Source organism: Elephantulus edwardii, unplaced genomic scaffold, assembly GCF_000299155.1.
Source record: "Elephantulus edwardii isolate Elephantulus edwardi_28Jun2011 unplaced genomic scaffold, EleEdw1.0 scaffold00032, whole genome shotgun sequence".
NCBI lineage: Eukaryota > Metazoa > Chordata > Mammalia > Macroscelidea > Macroscelididae > Elephantulus > Elephantulus edwardii.
Window position 1 is genome coordinate 14,072,970 of NW_006399782.1, and position 10,837 is coordinate 14,083,806.

Here is a 10,837-nt window from a genome sequence, read left to right on the forward strand (position 1 = left end):
TACAAAAAATATTGTCCTTGCTGATAAAATGAGTAAATTTCTCAAAGGTTCTCATTTATTTTCAACTGCTTGACACATGACCTCTTGAAAAGAAAAAGGAAAAAAAGAAAGGAAAACATACTTACTTATTTTGCAATTTTCTTTAATTTTTTTTATTAAGTTTAATGAACTTTTACAGAGATTTTTTATTTCAATTTATTCATTGTTGCACTTTTCTCCCTGATCTCCCACACCACCAGTTTGCTCCTCTCTCTGAAAAGTAAAAGAAAAATTCTTTCATTGGTATACAATTCCCCTCACCACCACCACCACCTTGCCCTGAGTACACTCCACTACGCAGCCTTAATTCTGGACTGTTGGGATAACCATAATAACCTGTCATATATCGCTCTTAAACTGTTCTCTGCCTCATCTGTTTCAATGCAGTATACATAATTTATCCAGTTTTTCTCAGTCTCCCCCATCCCTGATGTCAGTCGTTCTTTACAACAGTGACACCATGCATTATTTGTCCTTTTGTACTGAGATACTTCACTCAGCATAATTTCCTCCAGGGTCACCCATTTTGGATAATATTGCATGAGTTCCTTGTTTTTCAATGCAACAGAATATGAATATACCACAGCTTCTCTATCCATTCGTTTGTTGATGGGCACTTGGGTTGTTTCCAACTTCTTGCTATTGTGACCAAAGCCACAATAAACATGGTCCTTTTTTTTTGGCGAGAAAAATTTATATTTAGAATTAGCCCACTGGACTCAGTTTAGATGATCCCAATTTTGTTGGCAACATCCAAAGCATCATAATCAGGAGCAAGTCGAACATAGGCCTTCTTCTCTCCATCAGGCCTAATCAGAGTGTTGACCTTAGCCACATCAATGTCATAGAGCTTTTTAACAGCTTGTTTAATTTGGTGCTCATTGGCCTTGACATCCACAATGAACCCAAGTATGTTGTTATCTTCTATCTTCTTCATAGCTGACTCAGTGGTCAGGGGAATCTTGATGATGGCATAGTGGTCAAGCTTGTTTCTCCTAGGGGTGCTCTTCCGGGGGTATTTGGGCTGCAGTCGGAGTCTCAGCGTCTTAGGCTGCCGGAAGGTGGGTGATGTGCGGATCTTCTTTTTTTTTTTTTTTTGGCTGTGATGCCCTTCAGAACTGCCTTCTTGGCCTTTAATGCCTTTGCTTTGGCTTCAGTTTTGGGAGGGGCAGGGGATTCCTTCTTCCCTTTCGGCGCCATCTTCGTAGAAAGGGGTCCTTTTCTTTTTAAAGTATGTTATCTGTGATGAACTGCCAACTAAAAAGTCAAGTTCAAACCTATCAGCCATTCAGTGAAAGAAAGAGAAGATGATCTGCTTCCTTAAAGAATTATAATTTTGGAAGTTCTGTAAGATAGTTTTCTCTGTACTATAGAGTTGCTCAGATGTACCTGTTCCAAGCCATGGTCTCCATAATTATTTGCTGTACATCAGAGAGCTAGATAATGACTAAGGATGCTAGAAGGAGAATTGATGCCTTTGAGTTGTGGTGTTGAAGAAACATGTTAAATAAACCATGGACTACCAAGAGAACACAGGTTCATCCTGGAGATGGTGAAACCAGTCTGTTCCTTTGAGGCAAGGATTTTGAAGCTTCTGATATATTTGGGCCTGTTGCAAGGCTGGAGCAGTTCCTGGAGAGGGACATAATGCTTGGAAGGGTGGAGGGACAGCACGAGAGAGAGAGACCCTGGATGAGATGGGTTGACTCAGTGATTGAGGTAATAGGGGTGGGTGTGTCAGAGATGATGAAGTTGCTTCAGGATAGAACAGGATTCAGAGCTGTTGTGCATACAGTCACTATGAGTTTCAAGCAACTTGAAGACACCTAACAATAGTAATAGTAACTAATAATAGTAACAATAATGGGTTGCAATGAAAATCAAAGGCAGTGAGCCTTGCTCGGTTGAAACTGCATTTCACATACTTTGAGTATGCTGCCAGGGGGGACTAGACCTTGGAGAAGGATTTTATGCATGGAAGGGTGGAGGGACAGCACAGGAGAGGAAGACCCTGGAGGAGATGATTGATGCAGTAACTGGGATAATGGAGTATGTGTGTTGGAAACAGTGAGATTAGCTGAGGATAGGGTAGGGTTCAGAGCTATTGTTAAGTTCAGTAAATATTTTTTCAGTTTCCCAATCAACAGTTCTCAACAACAAATTGTTTTCATCTTGCTCTCATACTTAGAAGTGGTCCTTTATTCAACTACTTGGGTACCAAGATTGAAATAGTGAGCATTAAGCATTACTTATTTCCTATGAATTCTAATCCATATCCTGTTACTAAAGTCCAACACCTAAAACAGTTTCCTCATCATATTGTTTTCTTTTTTAATGTTTCATTATAACAATTCCGTAAACTCTTGCTTTCAATACCTTACCATACCCTTGCACCTCCACTTCTTATATTCTCTTTGTTTTTCTCTGTGATATATACTTATCTTTAGTTGTCTGCTTCAACCTATCTTTTATTATTTCTCCATTTTCCCTATGCTAGAATTTCTCCATTAACTAGAATCTTACTGATACTTTAAGACTGACATAAATTCCTATTTGCTCTACAAAACTTCCCCCAAATACCCAGGCCTCAATAATCTCTTTTCATTTGGCCTCCAAAAAAATTTATAGTCTGCTCTCTGTCTTAGGACCCGTTCTTCGATTGTTTTTTGTTACTCTTGTCTTACAGCTAGACTGCACATGTCTTAAAAGAACAAATTAGATTTTAGGTAATCATACAGAGTATCATAAATGGCCTTTCATGGCCAAGCAGCTCTGAGAGGAGATGCAATATGTGAACTTTCCAAAAACTTCAGATAAGGCAAATATTTTTCAAAAAAGTCAATAAGCAATAAAAAAAAACACAACTAAAAAATTGAGAAGAAAGATCTTTTTGAGATCTTGCTTTGTTTTTGCATCTATGTATGTGCCAAGGATGTGTCTTATCTCCACATCTTTTCAAACTATATGCAAAACAGATTATCTGGGAGATTGGGCTCTATGAGTAGAAATGTGGCATCAGGATTGGAGGTAGACTCATCAACAATCTGCATTATGCATATGACACAACTCTGATTGCTTAAACTGAAGAGGACCTGAAGAGCTTGCTGCAGAGGGTCAAGGACTGCAACTTTCAATATAAATTGAAGCTCAACATCAAGAAAACAAAGATTCTTACCACTGGGCCAATTGACAGCATCATGATAGATGGTGAAGAGATTGAAATTGTTAAAATCTTTAATATGCTTGGCTCTTGGTACCAGCAGCCAGGAAATTAAAAGATGAATTGCATTGGGAAAACCTGTTGTCAGAGACCTTTCCAAAGTACTGAAGAGCAGTGATGTAAGTCTGGAAACTAAGGTGTGCCTGAAACAGGCCATGGTCTTTTCAATTACTTGCTGTACATCAGAAAGCTGGACAGTGACTAAGGATGACAGAAGGATTGATGCCTTTGAGCTGTGGTGCTAGAGAACATTATTGAATATACAGTGGACTGCAAGGAGAATGAACAAGTTCATCCTGTAGAGGGTGAAGCCAGGCTGCTCCTTGGAGGCAAGGATTCTGAAGCTTCGTCTGACATACTTTGGACATGTTGCAAGGCAGAATCAATCCTTAGAAAAGGATGTCATGCTTAGGAGGGTGGAGGGACAGCGTCAGAGAAGAAGACCCTCGATTAGATGCAGTGATTCAGTGACTGGGATAATGAGGGTAGGTGAGTCAGAGACAGTAAGATTGGCACAGAGTAAAGCAGGATTTAGGGCTGTTGTATATATGGTCACTATGAGTCGCAGGTGACTCACCGGCATATAACAACAACCACCACAACAGCAACAAATCAGTCATTGTTATCATGTTGGAACTGACACTCTCGTAGGTTTTCAGAGGTTGAAAATTGCAGGAAAGGAGATTGTCCATCTCTGTCTAGTACAACAGCTGGAGGATTTGAACCAACAGTAAGGTATGGTATTTCGGCTAAGAGTACAGTTCTTAAGTTTAACTTCTATAATGCATTTCTTTAAAAAAAAATCTGAAATCTGTAAATAAGTCATATCTAGTAATCTTCAAATTAAAGTAGATAACTTATTTCATAAGGGTCTTCTTATGAGGTCTGTCTCCTTTAGGTACTAGAATTTTAGCTACATCTACCAGTAAGAACTACCAATTAAATAACTGCAAAGTATTTTCCCCCCTCAAACTAGGTATTATGACAACAGATATTGTTGATCGAAAATATGTCCACTTACTCCAATATATATTTGTTTTTGTGGTGGTTGTGTACCATCTAGTTGGAACTGTTCCATAGCTGACCCTTCAGCGGGTTTTCAGAGGCAGTTAATTGCATGGGAGAAGATTGCCCATCCTGCTCCCACAAAGGAGCTGTTGACCTTGAACTGCTTTCCTTTGGGATTGTAGCACAGCTTCTTGCCACTAGACCACCAGAGTTATGTAGCTTTAGGACTTCCTAAAATATTAATTTAATCAACATTCTGCACCAGCAGTCAGGAAATCAAAAGGCAAATTGCACTGGGAAAATCTGTTCTCAAGGACCCCTCCAAGGAAACTAAAGCTCTCAAGGACACCTTCAGTTTGCTTGGCTCCACAGTCAACACTCTTGGCAACAGTAGCCAGGAAATTAAAAGATGTATTGAGATGGGAAAGTCTGCTGTTAGGGCCCTCTCCAAAGTACTATGTCTCTCTGGAGACTAAGGTGCATCTGATATAGGTCATGGTCTTTTCAATCACTTGTTATGCATCAGAGAGTTGGACAATGACTAGGGAGAATAGAAGGAGAATTGATGCCTCTGAGCTGTGGTGCTGGAGAAGAGTATTGAGGGTACCATGGACTGCTAAGAAAACCAACAGATTCATCCTGGAGAGGGTTAAACCAGGCTGCTCCATGGAGGCAAGGATTCTGAAGCTTTGTCTGACATACTTGGGACATTTTATAAGGAGAGACTGGTTTTTGGAGAGGGACATCATGCTTGGGAGCGTGGAAGGACAGCACAGGAGGGGAAGGCCCCCTATGAGGTGGATTGATTCAGTGACTGGAGTAATCAGGGTGGGTGTATTGGAGACAGTGCGATTGGCACAGGACAGAGCAGAGTTTAGGTCTATTGTAAGTGACTCAACAGCACATAACAACAAGAAGGAGCTCTCTGGAGTGCTAAAAAGGCAACAATGTACGTCTAGAGACTAATATGCACTTGATTCAGACCATGGTATTCACAATTACTTACTATGCATGAGAAAGCTGCATAATGACCAAGAGTGACAGAACAAGAAGCATTGTCTTTGAGTTATGGTGCTGGAAGAGAGTATTGGACATACACAGACAGCCAATAGAATAGACAGGTCTGTCTTGAAGAGGGTGAAATCAAGTTGCTCCTTGGAAGCAAGGATTTTGAAGCTCCACATACTTTGGGCATGTTACCAGGAGGAATGAGTCCTTGGAGAAGGTCATCATGCTTGGAATGTGAAGAAACAGCACATTAGAGGGAGACCCTGAATAAGATTGTTTGACACAGTAATTGGGGTAATGGGGGTAGATGTGCTGGACACAGTGAGATTGGCTCAGGATCGGACAGCTTTCAGAGCTATTGTGCATAGGGTTGCTATGAGTTGCAATCAACACGACAGTATACATGACAAGAAGAAACAGCATGAATATATATTTGAAGTCCAATGATATAAAGAATTGTCTCAGTAGAAGTCCAATTCTTTTTATTTCTCCCAAGTGTTACTTTTTTTGGATATATGTACTTTGTGTTTTATGTATTCATTCGTACACATTGTGTTTCATTCATGTACATTGTATACAATGATTCATATGCATTCTATTTTATATAATTAATTATCATTAATCTATTGCTCTTATCACCCTCACCCTCTCTTTTCAGGTAGTCATTGAACCTTTCCCACTCCTTCATCATCTTCCATTCACCACCAATTCTTTTTTTTAAAGGATCTGATTAAATACTTGACTAAGACATCATCTATTTCTTGTGTTCAGTTCCCCAGTTGTCTATTATTCGGTGACAGTTTCCATTACGAGTGACAGTATATTTAGTTCATATTGACTCAATTATGAAAGACAATTTAGCCGGTTTAAGTAATTATAATCAAAATAATTTCTCTGGTGGTTTAATGGGTAAAGAGTTGTGGTCTCTACCCAAAGGCACAGAGTTTGAGCTACCAGCTGCTCTGTTGGAGAAAGATGAGCTGTCTCCACTCATGCCATTTACAGCCTCTGAAAAACATGCTGCAGAGTCAGCTGTGAGGCAATTCCAACTCAACATCACTGAGTTGAGTTTGAGTTGAAGTAACAACTGTTCACCTAACAGGCATTAGGTATGGCTGATCCAGAGTTCATACGCTGTTACCAGGACTCTGATAAGTTTTCTTCTTTTTGCCTCCCTTCTTCATTCCTGGATTTGTTACTAGACACTTACTCATTTTCTCTTTTCTGTTTACCTTCAGAGGAAAAGAGATCAGGTACAATTTCCTAATTCACCAAATAAATATCTTAGGAGTAATTTACTGCTTTTCCGCCTGATTGACATGATACGGGTGTAATAACTGTAACTGTACAGTCACTGCGGACAGGAGGCTACAGTGTATTGATGGGCTTGTCTCATATCTCGTACTCCTCTCCTAGATCTGAAGATGAGAACAGCTTCACTGAGCAAACATAGATTGGAGTAGGAGAGAGTACATCCACAGGTGAAAGGGAAATTTATCACTTGAAGGGAGCGCTCACTAACAGAAGCAGATCTACAAATGTGTCCTACATCCTTTGTTTTACTTCTTTGTCTCATGTATATATTATCTTGGATTCACAATCCATGACTATGGAGGCATCAGAAGTGTTGTACTAGGCAAATCTACACAAGATATCTATGATGTATTAAAAAAGCAGAGATGACACTTTAAGGACTAAGATTTTCTTGAATCAAGCCGTGACATTTTCAACCACTTCAAATGCATGCAGAAGCCAGCTAATAAATAAGGAAGACTGAAGAAGTGAAACCTTTGCATTATGGGGTTGGTGAAGGTTATTGGCTATGCCATGGGCTAATAAAAGAAAGAATGTGTTTGCATTAGGAGAAGTACAGTCAGAATGCTCCTTAGAAGTGAGAATGACAGAATTTGTCTCATGTCCTCTAGATTTATTATGAGGTAGAATAAGTCCCTACAGAAGATGTTATACTTTGTGAAGTAGAGGATCAGTGAAAAAAGAGGAAGACTCTTGTCAAGATGGACTGACCTGGCAGCTACAACAATGGGCACAAACAGCAATGATTACAATAACGATAAAGGACCAAAAATATTTCCCTCTGTTGTCCATGGGTCATTGTGAGTCAGAACTGACTCAGGGTCACTTAAAAGCAACAAAATCTCAGAATGGACAAATCTCTGGCATGGGTAATTTTCTCCAGCAGTAGAACATCGTGAGTTGAAAATCTATTTGATTATACTGAACAGCAGAGAATTCTCAGTCTTTCTCTGATGACACATTTAGACTTTGATTGAAAACTTTGTTAAACTATGTTTTTATGTTCACTAGTTACTCACATACACACTGTACAATATTAGGTTAGAAGGAGCCAGAATATAAATTATATTTCCTGCACCCGTTCAATCTGTACTAAGCAAATCATTCTTGAAGCGAGACTTTATGAATAAGAATATTGCATCAGGATCATAGAAAGGCTTATCAACAATCTGTATTATTAGAATGTCATAATCTTGCTTGCTGAAAATGAGGAGCACCTAAAGTGCTTGCTGCAGAAGATCAAACACTACAGCCTGCAATTTGAATTATATCTCAACATCAAGACAACAAAAATCCTCAGCACTGGACCAATAGGCAAGTTGTGATAGATAGAGGAAATAAATGAAGTTGTCAACAATTTCACCTTTCAACATCCTTGGAACCAGCAGTTAGAAGATCAGGAGAAATTACATTGGGAAAATTTGCTGTCAAGGACTTCTCTAAAGTACCATGGAGCAATGATGACAGTTTAAATACTCAGGTGCACCTGATTTAAGCCATGGCCTTTTCATTTACCTGCTGTGCATCTGAAAGTTAAACAGTGATTAAGGATGGTAGAAGAACTGCTGCCTTGAGTTCTGATGTTGGAGAAGAGTACTGACCATTACATGGACTATCAAATAAACAAATATATCTTGGAGAAAGTGTTACAAGGGAGCTCATTAAAGGCAAGGATTATGAAACTGGCTCATGTACTATGGGCAGATTGATAGGAGAGGTCATTTCTTGGAAAAAGATGTTTAGAAAGATGGAGAGTAAGTAAAAGATAGGAAGGCCCTCAATGAAATGAGTTGACACAGTGACTGTAGCAATGGGCTCTAATCTATCAGAGGCAATGACAATGGCACAGGATATGCCTAAGTTCAGATCTGTTGTTCACATGGTCACTATGAGTCATACTTGACTCGATGGCACCTAACAACAACAGTGACAGTATATTTTCATGAGAGATTTATTGACACAATAAAAAGATTTCCTTCAGCACATTTTCTAGAAAAAAAGAGAATATTCCATGAATATTGCTGCTCTCTGTATACTCTGTATCTTGCTTTTACTTAATGGTCAGACATGTTTTATGTATTAACTTGGTCTTTGGTAGTGACAACACACTTCCAATGAATGGATCTTGAAAGTGCCTCGTTTGCATGGAAATAATAAATGCTATATTACTTGATATATCTCAGAAATGATTGATATTTCACTATTTTTGAAGCTTTTTTTATAATTTCTCTATTTAACTTGCCTATGTCCACTGTGATACACTGTCCACTGGGTCCTCTGATTCATTGGTAGAATAGCTTTGTGTTGGTGCTGTGGCATTTCTAGGCTTGAGGACAGGAAATAAGGGGCAGCTTGTAATTTTGAATCTATTATCAATACATGCCTCCATAGAGATTTTTGCTGAAACTGAGGAGGACCTTGGGAATCTGCAACTGAAGGTCAAGGACTGCAGTCTTCAATATGACTTGAAGCTCAACATCAAGAAAACAAAAATTCTCACCACTGGACCAATTGGCAGCACCATATAGATGGAAAAGAAATTGAGACTGTTACAGCTTCAGTTTACTTGGCTTCACAATCAACAGTCTTGGTACCAGCAGCCAGGAAATCAAAAGATAAGTTACATTATGAAAATCCGCTGTCATGGATCTCTCCAGATGATGAAGAGCAACAATGTCAGTGTGGAGATTAAGGTGTGCCTGGTCCAGGCTATGGTTTTTGCATTTACTTGCATCAGAAAGCTGGACAATGACTGGGGCTGATAGAAGGAGATTTGATGCCTTTGATTTGTAATGTTGGAGAAGAGGATTGAATATAGCATGGACCACTAGGAGAACAACAGGTTCATCCTAGAAAGGGTAAAACCAGGCTGCTCCTTGGAGGCAAAAATCCTGGAGCTCATATGACATACTTCCTTGGAGAGGGACATCATGCTTGAAAGGGTGGAGGAAAAGCACAAGAGAGGAAAACCTTGAGGAGATGGATTGGCTCAGTGACTGGGGTAAAAAATAGGAGTAGGTGTGTCAGAGACAATAAGGCTGGGTCAAGATAGAGCAGAGTACAGAGCTTTTGTAAGTGACTTGATGGCACATCACAACAACAACAACAAGAAATTTTTGTGTTCTAGTTATTTTTTAATGATTTTGCTCAATCTAGAAATCACAGGGCAGTAAACGAATGTTGGAGGAGGTTGTGGTTTCCATCTATGGAGTTTCCTTTGGCTTCCAGTTGTATAGATAACCAGAATTAGCTACTCCAGAATGAGGAAACTTTGATGAGAAGCATCTTTTCTGGTACCTGACACATCATGGTTCATAAGATGCTTCCTGGCACATTTGTTCGTTTAATCATTACAACATGCTTTAAGATAGCTGGGGTAGGGGTGGTTGCGCTCATCTTACCAGGGGAACACTGACAGTCAGACAGAGGTGTATGATTTATTTGAACTTCACAGTTTAACTATTCATGGTAGTACAAATAGTTAATGTGTTTGGTTACTAACCAAAAAAATAGAGGTTCAAGTTCCTCTATAGGCATTTCTGAAGAAAGGTCTATTTGAAAAGAAAAGATCTATCTTTGAAAATCTATGAAGCACAATTCTATTTGAACACTCATGGAGTCACCTTGAGTCAGATATGATGTGATGACAAATGGTCCACAGTTAGATATGTAGAGATGTAGCCAAGACAGTAGCTTGTTTCTGGCACTAAGCCTGAGTATTTTGCTTCTAGAGTTGATTCCTACTCTTGCTGGCAGGACCCTATTGATGTTCACTCTGGGGTTCTTATTCCCTCACCCCACAGCTATCTGTGCATCCACATTAAAGTTTCAGCTGCCAAACTTGACTCATGACAGTAGAAAGGTACACTGTGAGGTTCTTCCTGGTCCAGGTACGATTTAATAATATTTCCTGATCCTACTCATCTGAAATTCAAAGACTTTGAACTGGTCATATTCCATTCTGTCTATAAGCCTTGTTCATTCTACTTTGCTCTCTCTGTTTGACCTTCAAGCCTTTTTCTTTTATTATTGAGGCTGATTTTAGTGAGATAAGTAGCAAAATATCCTTTTACCCCATGGCCTTCCGTGGTATAGAGCTTGCCAACATATAGGAGAAACTTGATACCTTTACTTTTATATTTTCACTATGATGGAAAACATTAAAAGTATATTATCTGCCATCCAAGCAGATATATGCACACCCATGTTTATTGCAGCTTTGTTTACAATAGCAAAGAGTTGGAAGCA